This window comes from Anolis carolinensis, chromosome 5 (assembly GCF_035594765.1).
Source record: "Anolis carolinensis isolate JA03-04 chromosome 5, rAnoCar3.1.pri, whole genome shotgun sequence".
NCBI lineage: Eukaryota > Metazoa > Chordata > Lepidosauria > Squamata > Dactyloidae > Anolis > Anolis carolinensis.
Genome location: NC_085845.1, coordinates 112,505,038 through 112,522,418, shown reverse-complemented (window position 1 = coordinate 112,522,418; position 17,381 = coordinate 112,505,038). Strand labels below are relative to the sequence as shown.

At 45.3% G+C, this 17,381-nt stretch overlaps 1 long non-coding RNA gene across 3 annotated transcripts in view; it reads left to right on the top strand.

Annotated features, from left to right (window-relative positions):
• Positions 1 to 17,381, top strand: part of LOC107983833 (uncharacterized) — a 195,574-nt gene that overhangs the window by 119,446 nt on the left and 58,747 nt on the right. The window contains exons 4-6 of one of the 3 annotated variants that reach the window (XR_010006614.1): positions 1,032 to 1,350; positions 5,328 to 5,420; positions 5,928 to 17,381. The exon at positions 5,928 to 17,381 is cut by the window's right edge and continues 25,232 nt beyond it. This is a non-coding gene — a long non-coding RNA (uncharacterized LOC107983833). Of the gene's footprint in view, positions 1 to 1,031; positions 5,421 to 5,927 lie in introns of all 3 variants that reach the window. The other 2 variants (XR_010006612.1, XR_010006618.1) reach the window with 2 other exon arrangements.

Genomic DNA, 17,381 nt, shown 5'->3' with positions numbered 1-17,381 from the left:
CTAACATGATGTTTTGGTGCTTCATTTGTAAAATCATAACCTAATTTGATGTTTAATAGGCTTTTCCTTAATGCCTCCTTATTATCCAACATATTCGCTTATCCACCATTCTGCCAGCCCGTTTATGTTGGATACGTGAGACTCTACTGTATGTCTATTTAGTGTGTTGTCGAAGGCTTCCTTGGCCGAAATCACTGGGTTGTTGTGCATATTCCGGGCTGTATGGCCATGTTCCAGAAGAAGCATTCTCTCCTGATGTTTCGCGCATATCTATGGCAAGCATCCTCAGGGGTTTGGAAGTACAGTAGAATCTCACTTATCCAAGCTAAACGGACCGGCAGAAGCTTGGATAAGTGAATATCTTGGATAATAAGGGCGGATTAAGGAAAAGCCTATTAAACATCAAATTAGGTTATGATTTTACAAATTAAGCACCAAAACATCATGTTTTACAACAAATTTGACAGAAAATGTAGTTCAATAGGCAGTGTTGTTATGTTGCAATTACTGTATTTACGAATTTAGCACCAAAATATCACGATATATTGAAAACATTGACTACAAAAATGGCTTGGATAATCCAGAAGCTTGGATAAGCGAGGCTTGGATAAGTGAGAATGTTGGAAAACCAAGCAAGGGAGGTTTATGTATCTGTGGAAGGTCAAGGTGGGAGAAAGGACTCTTGTCTGTTGGAGGCAGGTGTGAATGTTGTAATTAATCGTGTAGATTAGCATTCATGGTCTTGCAAGCTTCATTCCTGCCTGGGGGAATCCTTTGTTCTGAGGTGTTTGCTGCCCCTGTTTGAATCATATCTGTATTTCCTCTGATTTCTGAGTGTTGTCCTTTGTTTGTGTTCAGATGATAGAGTCTTTGAATTCTGGTAGCCAGATTTTCTCCATTTTCATGGTTTTCTCCTTTCTTTTGAAATTTTCCATGTTTGTGGATTTTAATGGTTTTTCTGTGTAGTCTGACATGATAGTTGTTAGAGTGGTCCAGCATTTCTGTGTTCTCAAATAATATACTGTGTCCAGGTCCAAGAAGATCCAACCAGTCCATCCTCCAGGAAATGATGCCCATCTGCTCACAGGAGGGAAAGATACTAGAGGCAAAGATGAAGTATTTTGGCCACATCATGAGAAGACAGGAGAGTTTGGAAAAGATCATGATGCTGGGGAAAATGGAAGGAAAAAGGAAGAGAGGCCGACCAAGGGCAAGATGGATGGACAGTATCCTTGAATTGACTGGTATGAACTTGAAGCACCTGGGGGCTGCGATGGATGACTGGGAGCTCTGGCATGGACTGGTCCATGAGGCCACAAAGACTGTGTGAATGAAGAAGTAGTAGTCCAGGTTAGTTCCTCAAGTGCTCTGCTATGGCTGACTTCTCTGGTTGAGTTAGTCTGTTTATTTGTATTCATATATACATATTGTCAAGAGTCAGACGCCAATTAGCGAACAAAAATAGAGTTTATTCAGCAGATAAGCCAAAAAGTAATGTTAACACAGAAAAAACCTTGAAACACTTCACTATCAGTGCTTCAAGAGCAGTTCAAACAAAAATATAATTCAGCAACACAAGCAGGTAAAAACAAAGCTAAACAAACTTAGTGCAAACTGCACTTTCGGAGTCCAAGCCCTGCCAGCCGGCTCTGTAGTTTTCAAGGGAACAGTTCCCAAAAGAAAACACCAAATTGGTCAGGAAACAAACAAACAAACTAAGAATGCAGTAGACTGCTTCCACAATGTTGATAAAGCCGAAGGCTCCAAAAGGATGGTGAAAAGACGTCGTCCGGGATTCCAAGGTCAGGTCAGGAGATAACAGCGGTGTCCAAAGAGCAAGCCAGGAGTCAAAAGCCGGTAGTAGTCATCAATCACAGGGCGAAGGCAGTAGCAAGGTCAAATTCCGATCCAAGGTCTGAAGAGGGTGCAGTCATCCAAAACAGGTCCACGATAAGACACAGCGAGAGCCAAGCTAGGTGATAACAGCAGATTCAAATCATAGTCCAAGTCCAATCTTCATGGAAACACAGAGATCCCAATGGCGCCTCAGCAACACCTTGCCACACGCAAAGTGCAGTGGCCAAACATTCCCATTTTATTCCCCTTCCTCCTGGGTGACCAAACACTCACACCCAAACACCAGGTGTCCCAAATCTACTCAGAGTCTGAGCTCCACACAGCTAGAGCTCGTGGATCTGGAGTACCTAGCAATTCGTCGGAGTCCCAATCATCCTGCTCACACTTAGCCCCATGAACACTTAAAGAACCATCCTCCCTTCTTCAAGCATCCCAATTGGGATCAGCTCCTGCAGAAACCCCAGGTTCAGAAGTATCCATAGACCCCAAATCCCCAGACATCTCCGGTGGCTGTGCCCATTCAGTGCCCGCTTCCCCAGCCACCACCTGTTCCTCAGCATCCATCTCCCCATCTGAATCTTCCTCAGAAGATCCCCCATATAGCTCTCTAAGTCGCTTCCTGCACAACTCCTCCAGTGAACCCTCATCACGAGGGTTTTTTCTTCCTCTTCGAATTCCATCCCCATCAACCATAATCCCCGAAGGCGCAGTCACAACACATATTGTGCGCCACTTTGTGCTGGTCATGGACCAGAATTTGCTTGTTTAATATATATATATATATATATATATATATATATATATATATATATAGTAAAGGTTTCCCCATGACATTAAGTCTAGTCAAATCCGACTCTGGGGGATGGTGCTCATCTCCATTTCTAAGACAAAGAGCCAGCATTGTCCATAGTAGGAATGGTTTTGCTATGCTCAAACTTGGTGTTACACAGTGATCAGCTCAGTTTTATTTTTGCAGTTTGGGATCAAACATTAGAAATATAATACATATATAATACACACACACACGAATGTATTATACAAATATATGGTTGCACTCTGGTTTTTCCTATGGCTGCAGTCCTAGAAGGAAATCGCAGAGCCACGCAGAACGTGGTTCTGTGCAAACACAAACAAAACCATCTCCATTGTAGTCTCACATTTTGTCAGTATAATAAATCCACATGGTGCTTTGTTGTTCAGGGAAGAAACAAGCTGTGTTTGTTGTTCAGTTGACTTTTGCTCTTTCCCCTGATTGTTGTGGGGAACAAACCAGAAGTGATACTTTCTATTTTGATAAATTTCAGCATGGTGTTTCAACCAGGTTCAGTAAACTATTACTGGAAAGCCCAAATTTGAAGCATGGTGGTATCCAACTGTTCTGCCTCCATGCTGAACTAAATGAACTGGAAGGAACCATAGCACAAAGGACAGATTGGAGACTGTATTTGGTGAAACAAAATATTTTATTAATAGACAAAATTGATCTCTTTTCCTCTTGTTGCCACTATGAAGTCTCTTGTGAGGAAATAAATATTTAAGTCTATGCAGTTCTGGATAGATATTGCCACAGAGTATAAAGTCTTGTTATGACTAGATTCTTTGTATCTTTGAGATGACTTCAATGCAATGTTGACATGGCTTTCTTTATTGCCGTAGTCTATAGCTTTTAATCTAATTTGAATACAGTTCCAACGTGACGTGAATTTCTGTGATCCTTTTACTTCCTACACTTCCTTCCAGTGCCTCACCAACTGACAAAATCTAACTGACAAAAAATAACTGCCATTTGAGGCTGGCAAGAGCCAAGGCTAAACTCCACCCCTTTAGAATCTTAAAGAGGCAGGGCAGCAGGTAATGTTTTGCCTCCTCGTGGCATAAGACCAACTGTTCTGATTTGGAAGGAACCATCCTACTTACTCACATATGTCAGTTGTTTTTAAAGCATCCCAGGTGTTTTTGCCTACTTTCCCTTTTCATTTCTGTCCTCAGCTTGCTCCAGTTGGTGCAAACTCAGTTCAAAATGCCAAAGAAGTTTGCTTTCTATTAACTCAGCAGAGGGAACATCTTTTCCCTCCTAGGAGGCTCGGGCAAAAGGAAACTGCTTCTGGGATGCACCCACACTGTAGAATTTAATGCAGTTTGACAGCAGTTTAACTGCTACAATGCAATGCTATGGAATCATGGGAATTATAGTTTTACAAAGTCTTTAACTTAATCTTCCAGAGTGCTGGGACCTCTGCAAATTACAACTCCCAGGTTCAATAGCACTGGACCATTAATCCTTTATTGTCTTACTATGTATCCTTCAAACTAAGTAACATAATTTCCGGAAGCTCAGTTTTGTTAATTTTTCCGCCAAAATTTAAATGCTGTAACTACCTCAATCTGACTGGAGAAAATAGTATGCTTGTTTTTATAAACAGGTTATAGCATAGAGATGAGCCATCCTTTCATATTTATATGCAATGATGGCATTCTGATTCCATGTTAACTGCTATTGTATTATTACTCATAACTTTTACAATTATTTAGTATTGGTGTTTTAATGTTGTTCTGTGTTTTTAAAGATATGTATTTAAATTGTATTGTTTTATTTGTATATTTTAATGCTGTACCCTGCCTCGAGCTCTGAGGACAGGTGTGTAGAATCCTGTTTTTTGAAAAAAGATCAGGTGTATTTTAGAAATAATGGAGAACAGCTTGCCTGAGCTCTAGAGAAATACTACTAGCTAGACAATTCAATAACAGGTTAGGAGGAGAGATACCTCGTAGGTTGATCTGCTATAAGGTTGCAGTGTCTGTTGTTTACACACTGCATCAATTTGTAGAATATAAATGAGTTTTTCAATAATGTCTTAAAAATGGGAGGCTTTGCTCCAAAAGACAGCTTATAAATAAATGAAGGAGCCAAGAGAGTGTTTAACAGCCAGCTTTTCCACCTGAGGCCGCTTTAAAGACTGCAAGTTATTGTTATAGTTTCACAGTTTTGTTTGTAAATCACTATGGGGTTGCAGAAAGCAAGGTATAACAAATAGTTAAATTAGAACTAGCTTTCATTAGTAGTCTTATATGAGAGTTAGCAATATAGTGAGAAAGAGACAAGACCTGTTTGATGCACAGCTAGAAAAACCGCTCTGAAATAATAATAATAATAATAATAATAATAATAATAATAATAATAATAAATAAAACTTTATGTATATACCTCCCTATCTCCTCAAGATGACTCAGGGCGGTTTTCAACATAGCAAAACATTCAATTGCCAAAAAGAAAGCATACAAAAAATTAAACATGGTAAAAATAATAAACATAAAACAAGAACATACAATTCAAAACAATCACAAAGATTAAAATCCAGTTACAATATGCTGTAACAAAACATGATGGTAAAAAGATGATGCTACCATGTTGTGGGGTTCAATGAATGTATAATAGCATTCATCTTTTAAATAATCTTATCATTTTGCAGCTGTTAAAGGAGGAAAAACACATATAAAGGAAACTCAAAAACCACCAAAACCATGCAAAGCAGGTGACATCTTTAAAACAGACCTATGATCAGGTAAATATTACACATTTAGTTTGACAGTTATACTTTTTGCTCTAGAGCAGGACTTAAACTTCTTCCACTTGTAACCCATTTCCAGGTATATAGGTATGTAAAGTAGGTGTAAAAATCAAACATTGTTTGTTGTTGCTAGCAAATTTGTGTTAATGGGTGAAGCTCAGAAAAAAGAAACCCTTTGTTGTTGCCAATTTTTTCATGACTGTGTCATTGATCTAAGGGGGTCAGAAGCCACTGTTTAAGAATCAGTGCTCTAAAATTAACGGAATTGTTCAAAACACTTATAAAAGACTGCAGTATCTTTAAAAACCATAAACGTTTTTAATGGCACTGCAAGTAAATTATGCTTCTAGAAACAAATTGGTGGATAGAAACTATAAGTTGAGAACGAAAGTTGACTGAACGGGGATAATATGTTTTCCGCCTCTGCCTCTTTCTGTTCTTCTAGAGTTCAGTTGTGAAAATGAAATCATATTGAGTATGATGTAACTCTTCTGGTTGCAGGAAAAAATGCGGTTTTCATGAAGAGTTTGTTCATTATCTTAAATATGCCTTAATAATCTACAAACGGGAACCTGGAGTGGAACAAGTGATTAATTTTGTGGCCAAGTTCATTGCTTCCCTTTATGAGCCATTAGAAGATGAAGAGGAAGAAACAGAAAATTTGCTTCTGAATTATTTGTTCTGCTTTCTGCTTGAGGTACTTTACGAAAATCTGATAATGGATAGACATTTTAGTAATACAGAAGGAGCAACCCTACACCTGAACCTGGAATTTTCCAAAATCTACAACTTTTTGCAAGTCAATTGCCTGTTTCTGCCTTTGAGCCAATAGCTGTGAAGCACTTGATCATTATTTCACAAGGCAGACTAAAGGTGTTTCTGGATGGTATCAGCCATGCAGCCAAACCGGGATGGAAGGAGTGAGGGCCTCATTCAAGCAGAGTCCTTTGGTTCACAGGGCACCCTGACTAGGGGAAAAGGAGGAGTATGGACGCACAATGGAAACAGCAGTCCAAGGCAGAAGTCATGGAGACGTTGTGTGAGCGGCTGAAGAGGGAGAGTTATTATATTTATGTATACACTGTTTTATCTCTCCCAAAGGAGACTCCGAGTGGCTTAACATAAAAGCATTTGCATGCAATTTAAAATACACAAATATGCAAATAGAGGCACTCTCCAGCCAGAAAGCCTTTCAGGACCTAATTGCCTTTTCCTCTCCTAAGTGGAGGTCCCCGTTCCTGCGCCCAAGACGAATCTGCCTGTACCTGTGGGTAAAGTTAAAGGTTTTCCTCTGACATCAAGTCTAGTCGTGTCCGACTCTGGTGCTCATCTCCATTTCTAAGCCTAAGAGCCAGGGTTGTCCGTAGACAGCTGCTAGGTCGTGTGGCCGGCATGACTGCATGGAGCGCTGTTACCTTCCTGCCAGAGGTCCATTGATCTACTCACATTTGCATGTTTCTGAACTGCTAGGTTGGCATAAGCTTGGACAAACAGCGGGAGCTCACCCCGCTGCCTGGATTTGAACCGTCGACTTTTTGGTCAGTAATTCATCCGATCAGTGTTTTAACCTGCTGCACCATCGGGCGCATCCCTCCCTCTATTTTCCAATACGAACTCACCTTATTCTTCTAGATCATCAATAACTAGACTTTGTTCTTCACTAAAAGAAACAAAAAAAATATGTTAGTACGTAACACCCAAAGACCCCCCTAGCCCAAAAAAAGGCCCAACCCACACCCAAAAAGTGAGAAGAAGTTCCCTCGATTCCTGGGACTGCTGTCCCCAAAGTGCGTCCTCATCACTTCCACTGGCCAGAGTGCTCTGTCAAGGAAAGAGAAGAGCAAAGTGAAATCCTGACCTCCCCTTCCCCTTTGCAGGAAGACAGGGCGCCTGCATTTCTCTCCTTACCCAGGACTCATCTGGTGGAAGGGGGCCCTTCCTCCACGCATCCCAGCCGGGCTGTGGAGCAGATGCCATCCATTGGTGCTGTGGAAGAAAGAGAAGAGATTTAGTTGAAATCCTGGTCCCCTCCTCTTCACAGAAGTACAATCCTCCTGCCTTCCCTCCTTACCCAGGTCTCTATTTCCGTGATCTCATCGGAGGAGGAGGCTTCTAGATCTTCCGTTGGAGGACTAGAGAAGAAGGAGAGAAAACAGCCAAACATTAGTATCAGAACCCTGTGCAGCTATTTAGAAGGGGAAAAAACCATCCAGAAGAGAAGGAGGAAGGGCTTACCTTACGGGGTATATTTTGATACACCTCCTCCCCGACAACATTTCCAACAATTTATACATAATTTCCTGATGTTCTGCAAAGGAGAAAGGAGAACAAGGTCAGAGGGAAGGAGGAAGGGCCTCATTCGAGATGGATTCTTCATCACTGGGCACCCTGACCAGGGGAGGAGGTGGACACACGATGGAGACAGCAGTCCCAGGAAGAGGATGGATCTGAAAAGGGAGAGTTAAAGATAAAGGTTTCCCCTGACATTAAGTCTAGTCATGTCCGAATCTGTGGGTTAGTGCTCATCTCCATTTCGCTCCTTACCCAGGACTCATCGGGTGGAATGGGGGCCTTCCTCCTCGCATCCCAGCCAGCAGATGCCATCCATTGGTGCTGTGGAAGAAAGAGAAGAGACTTAGTTGAAATCCTGGTCCCCTCCTCTTCACAGAAGTACAATCCTCCTGCCTTCCCTCCTTACCCAGGTCTCCATTTCCGTGATCGCCTCGGAGGAGGAGGCCTCCAGATCTTGCGTTGGAGGACTAGAGAAGAAGGAGAGAAATCAGCCGAACATTAGTATCAGAACCCTGTGAAGCTATTTAGAAGGGGAAAAAAACAACCAGAAAAGAAGGAGGAAGGGCTTACCTTATGGGGTGTATTTTGATACACCTCCTCCCCGACATTATTTCCAAAAATTTATACCTAATTTCCTGATGTTCTGCAAAGGAGAAAGGAGAACAAGGTCAGAGGGAAGGAGGAAGGGCCTCATTTGAGATGGATTCTTCATCACTGGGCACCTTGACCAGGGGAGGAAGTGGACACACGATGGAGACAGCAGTCCCAGGAAGAGGATGGATCTGAAAAGGGAGAGTTAAAGATAAAGGTTTCCCCTGACATTAAGTCTAGTCATGTCCGAATCTGTGGGTTAGAGCTCATCTCCATTTCTAAGCCTCAGAGCCGGCATTGTCCGTAGATACCTACTAGGCCATGTGGCCGGCATGACTCCATGGAGCGCTGTTACCTTCCTGCCAGAGCGGTACATAGTGATCTACTCACATTTGCATGTTTTTGAATTGTTAGGTTGGCAGAAGCTGGGGCTAACAGCGGGAGCTCACCCCACTGCCTGGATTCAAACCACTGACCTTCTGGTCGGTACGTTCAGCAGCTCAGTGGTTTGATCCGCTGTGCCACCAGGTGCACCCCTCCCTCTATTTTCCCAACTCACCTTAGTCTTCTAGATCTTCAATAACTAGACTTTGTTCTTCACTAAAAGATACAAAAAAAATGTTAGTACATAACACCCAAAGACCCCTCCAGCCCAAAAAAAGGCCCAACCCACACCCAAAAAGTGAGAAGAAGTTCCCTCGATTCCTGGGACTGCTGTCCCCAAAGTGCGTCCTCATCACTTCCACTGGCCAGAGTGCTCTGTCAAGGAAAGAGAAGAGCAAAGTGAAATCCTGACCTCCCCTTCCCCTTTGCAGGAAGACAGGGCGCCTGCATTTCTCTACTTACCCAGGACTCATCGGGTGGAATGGGGCCCTTCCTCCTCGCATCCCGGCCAGCAGATGCCATCCATTGGTGCTGTGGAAGAAAGAGAAGAGACTTAGTTGAAATCCTGGTCCCCTCCTCTTCACAGAAGTACAATCCTCCTGCCTTCCCTCCTTACCCAGGTCTCCATTTCCGTGATTGCCTCAGAGGAGGAGGCCTCCAGATCTTGCGTTGGAGGACTAGAGAAGAAGGAGAGAAATCAGCCGAACATTAGTATCAGAACCCTGTGAAGCTATTTAGAAGGGGAAAAAACCATCCAGAAGAGAAGGAGGAAGGGCTTACCTTACGGGGTATATTTTTATACACCTCCTCCCCGACAACATTTCCAACAATTTATACATAATTTCCTGATGTTCTGCAAAGGAGAACGGAGAACAAGATCAGTAGGAAGGAGGAAGGGCCTCATTCGAGATGGATTCTTCATCACTGGGCACCCTGACCAGGGGAGGAGGTGGACACACGATGGAGACAGCAGTCCCAGGAAGAGGATGGATCTGAAAAGGGAGAGTTAAAGATAAAGGTTTCCCCTGACATTAAGACTAGTCATGTCCGAATCTGTGGGTTAGAGCTCATCTCCATTTCTAAGCCTCAGAGCCGGCATTGTCCGTAGATACCTACTAGGCCATGTGGCCAGCATGACTCCATGGAGCGCTGTTACCTTCCTGCCAGAGCGGTACATAGTGATCTACTCACATTTGCATGTTTTTGAATTGTTAGGTTGGCAGAAGCTGGGGCTAACAGCGGGAGCTCACCCCACTGCCTGGATTCAAACCACTGACCTTCTGGTCGGTACGTTCAGCAGCTCAGTGGTTTGATCCGCTGTGCCACCAGGTGCACCCCTCCCTCTATTTTCCCAACTCACCTTAGTCTTCTAGATCTTCAATAACTAGACTTTGTTCTTCACTAAAAGAAACAAAAAAAATATGTTAGTACATAACACCCAAAGACCCCCCTAGCCCAAAAAAAGGCCCAACCCACACCCAAAAAGTGAGAAGAAGTTCCCTCGATTCCTGGGACTGCTGTCCCCAAAGTGCGTCCTCATCACTTCCACTGGCCAGAGTGCTCTGTCAAGGAAAGAGAAGAGCAAAGTGAAATCCTGACCTCCCCTTCCCCTTTGCAGGAAGACAGGGCGCCTGCATTTCTCTCCTTACCCAGGACTCATCGGGTGGAATGGGGCCCTTCCTCCACGCATCCCAGCTGGGCTGCGGAGCAGATGCCATCCATTGGTGCTGTGGAAGAAAGAGAAGAGACTTAGTTGAAATCCTGGTCCCCTCCTCTTCACAGAAGTACAATCCTCCTGCCTTCCCTCCTTACCCAGGTCTCTATTTCTGTGATCTCATCGGAGGAGGAGGCTTCTAGATCTTCCGTTGGAGGACTAGAGAAGAAGGAGAGAAAACAGCCAAACATTAGTATCAGAACCCTGTGCAGCTATTTAGAAGGGGAAAAAACCATCCAGAAGAGAAGGAGGAAGGGCTTGCTTTACGGGGTATATTTTGATACACCTCCTCCCCGACAACATTTCCAACAATTTATACATAATTTCCTGATGTTCTGCAAAGGAGAAAGAACAAGGTGAGAGGGAGGAAGAAGGAGTTGCCTTGAGAGAGGGGCTGTTTTAGGGCCATTACTTTCCTGTGGTAGATTCAACCCCAAAAGTCTCCAAATCTGTATTTCCATGGGCCCTTCCTCCCCACTCAGTACTTCTTTAAGAGGGGAGAAGAGCAGCATCCCTGACTTCCCCTCCTGGTGATCTAATACATGACTTCCCTTTTACTACCTACTCCTCTCATGACAGCAAGTGAAACAATTTACACATAATTTTCTGATGTTCTGCAAAGGAGAAAGGAGAACAAGGTCAGAGGGAAGGAGGAAGGGCCTCATTTCATATGGATTCTTCATCACTGAGCACCCTGACCAGGGGAGGAGGCGGACGCACGATGGAGACAGCAGTCCCAAGAAGAGGATGGATCTGAAAAGGGATAGTTAAAGATAAAGGTTTCCCCTGACATTAAGTCTAGTCATGTCCGAATCTGTAGGTTAGTGCTCATCTCCATTTCGCTCCTTACCCAGGACTCCTCAGGTGGAATGGGGCCCTTCCTCCTCGCATCCCGGCCAGCAGATGCCATCCATTGGTGCTGTGGAAGAAAGAGAAGAGACTTAGTTGAAATCCTGGTCCCCTACTCTTCACAGAAGTACAATCCTTCTGCCTTCCCTCCTTACCCAGGTCTCCATTTCCGTGATCGCCTCAGAGGAGGAGGCCTCCAGATCTTGCGTTGGAGGACTAGAGAAGAAGGAGAGAAATCAGCCGAACATTAGTATCAGAACCCTGTGAAGCTATTTAGAAGGGGAAAAAAACAACCAGAAAAGAAGGAGGATGGGCTTACCTTATGGGGTATATTTTGATACACCTCCTCCCCAACATCATTTCCAAAAATTTATACCTAATTTCCTGATGTTCTGCAAAGGAGAAAGGAGAACAAGGTCAGTGGGAAGGAGGAAGGGCCTCATTCGAGATGGATTCTTCATCACTGGGCACCCTGACCAGGGGAGGAGGTGGACACACGATGGAGACAGCAGTCCCAGGAAGAGGATGGATCTGAAAAGGGAGAGTTAAAGATAAAGGTTTCCCCTGACATTAAGTCTAGTCATGTCCGAATCTGTGGATTAGTGCTCATCTCCATTTCGCTCCTTACCCAGGACTCATCATGTGGAATAGGGCCCTTCCTCCTCGCATCCCGGCCAGCAGATGCCATCCATTGGTGCTGTGGAAGAAAGAGAAGAGACTTAGTTGAAATCCTGGTCCCCTCCTCTTCACAGAAGTACAATCCTCCTGACTTCCCTCCTTACCCAGGTCTCCATTTCCGTGATCGCCTCAGAGGAGGAGGCCTCCAGATCTTGCGTTGGAGGACTAGAGAAGAAGGAGAGAAATCAGCCGAACATTAGTATCAGAACCCTGTGAAGCTATTTAGAAGGGGAAAAAAACAACCAGAAAAGAAGGAGGAAGGGCTTACCTTATGGGGTATATTTTGATACACCTCCTCCCCAACATCATTTCCAAAAATTTATACCTAATTTCCTGATGTTCTGCAAAGGAGAAAGGAGAACAAGGTCAGTGGGAAGGAGGAAGGGCCTCATTCGAGATGGATTCTTCATCACCGGGCACCCTGACCAGGGGAGGAGGTGGACACACGATGGAGACAGCAGTCCCAGGAAGAGGATGGATCTGAAAAGGGAGAGTTAAAGATAAAGGTTTCCCCTGACATTAAGACTAGTCATGTCCGAATCTGTGGGTTAGAGCTCATCTCCATTTCTAAGCCTCAGAGCTGGCATTGTCCGTAGATACCTACTAGGCCATGTGGCTGGCATGACTCCATGTAGCGCTGTTACTTTCCTGCCAGAGCGGTACATATTGATCTACTCACATTTGCATGTTTTTGAATTGTTAGGTTGGCAGAAGCTGGGGCGAACAGCAGGAGCTCACCCCACTGCCTGGATTCAAACCACTGACCTTCTGGTCGGTACGTTCAGCAGCTCAGTGGTTTGATCCGCTGTGCCACCAGGTGCACCCCTCCCTCTATTTTCCCAACTCACCTTATTCTTCTAGATCTTCAATAACTAGACTTTGTTCTTCACTAAAAGAAACAAAAAAAATATGTTAGTACATAACACCCAAAGACCCCCCCTAGCCCAAAAAAAGGCCCAACCCACACCCAAAAAGTGAGAAGAAGTTCCCTCGATTCCTGGGACTGCTGTCCCCAAAGTGCGTCCTCATCACTTCCACTGGCCAGAGTGCTCTGTCAAGGAAAGAGAAGAGCAAAGTGAAATCCTGACCTCCCCTTCCCCTTTGCAGGAAGACAGGGCGCCTGCATTTCTCTCCTTACCCAGGACTCATCGGGTGGAATGGGGCCCTTCCTCCACGCATCCCAGCTGGGCTGCGGAGCAGATGCCATCCATTGGTGCTGTGGAAGAAAGAGAAGAGATTTAGTTGAAATCCTGGTCCCCTCCTCTTCACAGAAGTACAATCCTCCTGCCTTCCCTCCTTACCCAGGTCTCCATTTCCGTGATCACCTCAGAGGAGGAGACCTCCAGATCTTGCGTTGGAGGACTAGAGAAGAAGGAGAGAAATCAGCCGAACATTAGTATCAGAACCCTGTGAAGCTATTTAGAAGGGGAAAAAACCATCCAGAAGAGAAGGAGGAAGGGCTTACCTTACGGGGTATATTTTGATACACCTCCTCCCCGACAACATTTCCAACAATTTATACATAATTTCCTGATGTTCTGCAAAGGAGAACGGAGAACAAGATCAGTAGGAAGGAGGAAGGGCCTCATTCGAGATGGATTCTTCATCACTGGGCACCCTGACCAGGGGAGGAGGTGGACACACGATGGAGACAGCAGTCCCAGGAAGAGGATGGATCTGAAAAGGGAGAGTTAAAGATAAAGGTTTCCCCTGACATTAAGACTAGTCATGTCCGAATCTGTGGGTTAGAGCTCATCTCCATTTCTAAGCCTCAGAGCCGGCATTGTCCGTAGATACCTACTAGGCCATGTGGCCAGCATGACTCCATGGAGCGCTGTTACCTTCCTGCCAGAGCGGTACATAGTGATCTACTCACATTTGCATGTTTTTGAATTGTTAGGTTGGCAGAAGCTGGGGCTAACAGCGGGAGCTCACCCCACTGCCTGGATTCAAACCACTGACCTTCTGGTCGGTACGTTCAGCAGCTCAGTGGTTTGATCCGCTGTGCCACCAGGTGCACCCCTCCCTCTATTTTCCCAACTCACCTTAGTCTTCTAGATCTTCAATAACTAGACTTTGTTCTTCACTAAAAGAAACAAAAAAAATATGTTAGTACATAACACCCAAAGACCCCCCTAGCCCAAAAAAAGGCCCAACCCACACCCAAAAAGTGAGAAGAAGTTCCCTCGATTCCTGGGACTGCTGTCCCCAAAGTGCGTCCTCATCACTTCCACTGGCCAGAGTGCTCTGTCAAGGAAAGAGAAGAGCAAAGTGAAATCCTGACCTCCCCTTCCCCTTTGCAGGAAGACAGGGCGCCTGCATTTCTCTCCTTACCCAGGACTCATCGGGTGGAATGGGGCCCTTCCTCCACGCATCCCCGCTGGGCTGCGGAGCAGATGCCATCCATTGGTGCTGTGGAAGAAAGAGAAGAGACTTAGTTGAAATCCTGGTCCCCTCCTCTTCACAGAAGTACAATCCTCCTGCCTTCCCTCCTTACCCAGGTCTCTATTTCTGTGATCTCATCGGAGGAGGAGGCTTCTAGATCTTCCGTTGGAGGACTAGAGAAGAAGGAGAGAAAACAGCCAAACATTAGTATCAGAACCCTGTGCAGCTATTTAGAAGGGGAAAAAACCATCCAGAAGAGAAGGAGGAAGGGCTTGCTTTACGGGGTATATTTTGATACACCTCCTCCCCGACAACATTTCCAACAATTTATACATAATTTCCTGATGTTCTGCAAAGGAGAAAGAACAAGGTGAGAGGGAGGAAGAAGGAGTTGCCTTGAGAGAGGGGCTGTTTTAGGGCCATTACTTTCCTGTGGTAGATTCAACCCCAAAAGTCTCCAAATCTGTATTTCCATGGGCCCTTCCTCCCCACTCAGTACTTCTTTAAGAGGGGAGAAGAGCAGCATCCCTGACTTCCCCTCCTGGTGATCTAATACATGACTTCCCTTTTACTACCTACTCCTCTCATGACAGCAAGTGAAACAATTTACACATAATTTTCTGATGTTCTGCAAAGGAGAAAGGAGAACAAGGTCAGAGGGAAGGAGGAAGGGCCTCATTTCATATGGATTCTTCATCACTGAGCACCCTGACCAGGGGAGGAGGCGGACGCACGATGGAGACAGCAGTCCCAAGAAGAGGATGGATCTGAAAAGGGATAGTTAAAGATAAAGGTTTCCCCTGACATTAAGTCTAGTCATGTCCGAATCTGTAGGTTAGTGCTCATCTCCATTTCGCTCCTTACCCAGGACTCCTCAGGTGGAATGGGGCCCTTCCTCCTCGCATCCCGGCCAGCAGATGCCATCCATTGGTGCTGTGGAAGAAAGAGAAGAGACTTAGTTGAAATCCTGGTCCCCTACTCTTCACAGAAGTACAATCCTCCTGCCTTCCCTCCTTACCCAGGTCTCTATTTCCGTGATCTCATCGGAGGAGGAGGCTTCTAGATCTTCCGTTGGAGGACTAGAGAAGAAGGAGAGAAAACAGCCAAACATTAGTATCAGAACCCTGTGCAGCTATTTAGAAGGGGAAAAAACCATCCAGAAGAGAAGGAGGAAGGGCTTACCTTACGGGGTATATTTTGATACACCTCCTCCCCGACAACATTTCCAACAATTTATACATAATTTCCTGATGTTCTGCAAAGGAGAAAGGAGAACAAGGTCAGAGGGAAGGAGGAAGGGCCTCATTCGAGATGGATTCTTCATCACTGGGCACCCTGACCAGGGGAGGAGGTGGACACACGATGGAGACAGCAGTCCCAGGAAGAGGATGGATCTGAAAAGGGAGAGTTAAAGATAAAGGTTTCCCCTGACATTAAGTCTAGTCATGTCCGAATCTGTGGGTTAGTGCTCATCTCCATTTCGCTCCTTACCCAGGACTCATCGGGTGGAATGGGGGCCTTCCTCCTCGCATCCCAGCCAGCAGATGCCATCCATTGGTGCTGTGGAAGAAAGAGAAGAGACTTAGTTGAAATCCTGGTCCCCTCCTCTTCACAGAAGTACAATCCTCCTGCCTTCCCTCCTTACCCAGGTCTCCATTTCCGTGATCGCCTCGGAGGAGGAGGCCTCCAGATCTTGCGTTGGAGGACTAGAGAAGAAGGAGAGAAATCAGCCGAACATTAGTATCAGAACCCTGTGAAGCTATTTAGAAGGGGAAAAAAACAACCAGAAAAGAAGGAGGAAGGGCTTACCTTATGGGGTGTATTTTGATACACCTCCTCCCCGACATTATTTCCAAAAATTTATACCTAATTTCCTGATGTTCTGCAAAGGAGAAAGGAGAACAAGGTCAGAGGGAAGGAGGAAGGGCCTCATTTGAGATGGATTCTTCATCACTGGGCACCTTGACCAGGGGAGGAAGTGGACACACGATGGAGACAGCAGTCCCAGGAAGAGGATGGATCTGAAAAGGGAGAGTTAAAGATAAAGGTTTCCCCTGACATTAAGTCTAGTCATGTCCGAATCTGTGGGTTAGAGCTCATCTCCATTTCTAAGCCTCAGAGCCGGCATTGTCCGTAGATACCTACTAGGCCATGTGGCCGGCATGACTCCATGGAGCGCTGTTACCTTCCTGCCAGAGCGGTACATAGTGATCTACTCACATTTGCATGTTTTTGAATTGTTAGGTTGGCAGAAGCTGGGGCTAACAGCGGGAGCTCACCCCACTGCCTGGATTCAAACCACTGACCTTCTGGTCGGTACGTTCAGCAGCTCAGTGGTTTGATCCGCTGTGCCACCAGGTGCACCCCTCCCTCTATTTTCCCAACTCACCTTAGTCTTCTAGATCTTCAATAACTAGACTTTGTTCTTCACTAAAAGATACAAAAAAAATGTTAGTACATAACACCCAAAGACCCCTCCAGCCCAAAAAAAGGCCCAACCCACACCCAAAAAGTGAGAAGAAGTTCCCTCGATTCCTGGGACTGCTGTCCCCAAAGTGCGTCCTCATCACTTCCACTGGCCAGAGTGCTCTGTCAAGGAAAGAGAAGAGCAAAGTGAAATCCTGACCTCCCCTTCCCCTTTGCAGGAAGACAGGGCGCCTGCATTTCTCTACTTACCCAGGACTCATCGGGTGGAATGGGGCCCTTCCTCCTCGCATCCCGGCCAGCAGATGCCATCCATTGGTGCTGTGGAAGAAAGAGAAGAGACTTAGTTGAAATCCTGGTCCCCTCCTCTTCACAGAAGTACAATCCTCCTGCCTTCCCTCCTTACCCAGGTCTCCATTTCCGTGATTGCCTCAGAGGAGGAGGCCTCCAGATCTTGCGTTGGAGGACTAGAGAAGAAGGAGAGAAATCAGCCGAACATTAGTATCAGAACCCTGTGAAGCTATTTAGAAGGGGAAAAAACCATCCAGAAGAGAAGGAGGAAGGGCTTACCTTACGGGGTATATTTTGATACACCTCCTCCCCGACAACATTTCCAACAATTTATACATAATTTCCTG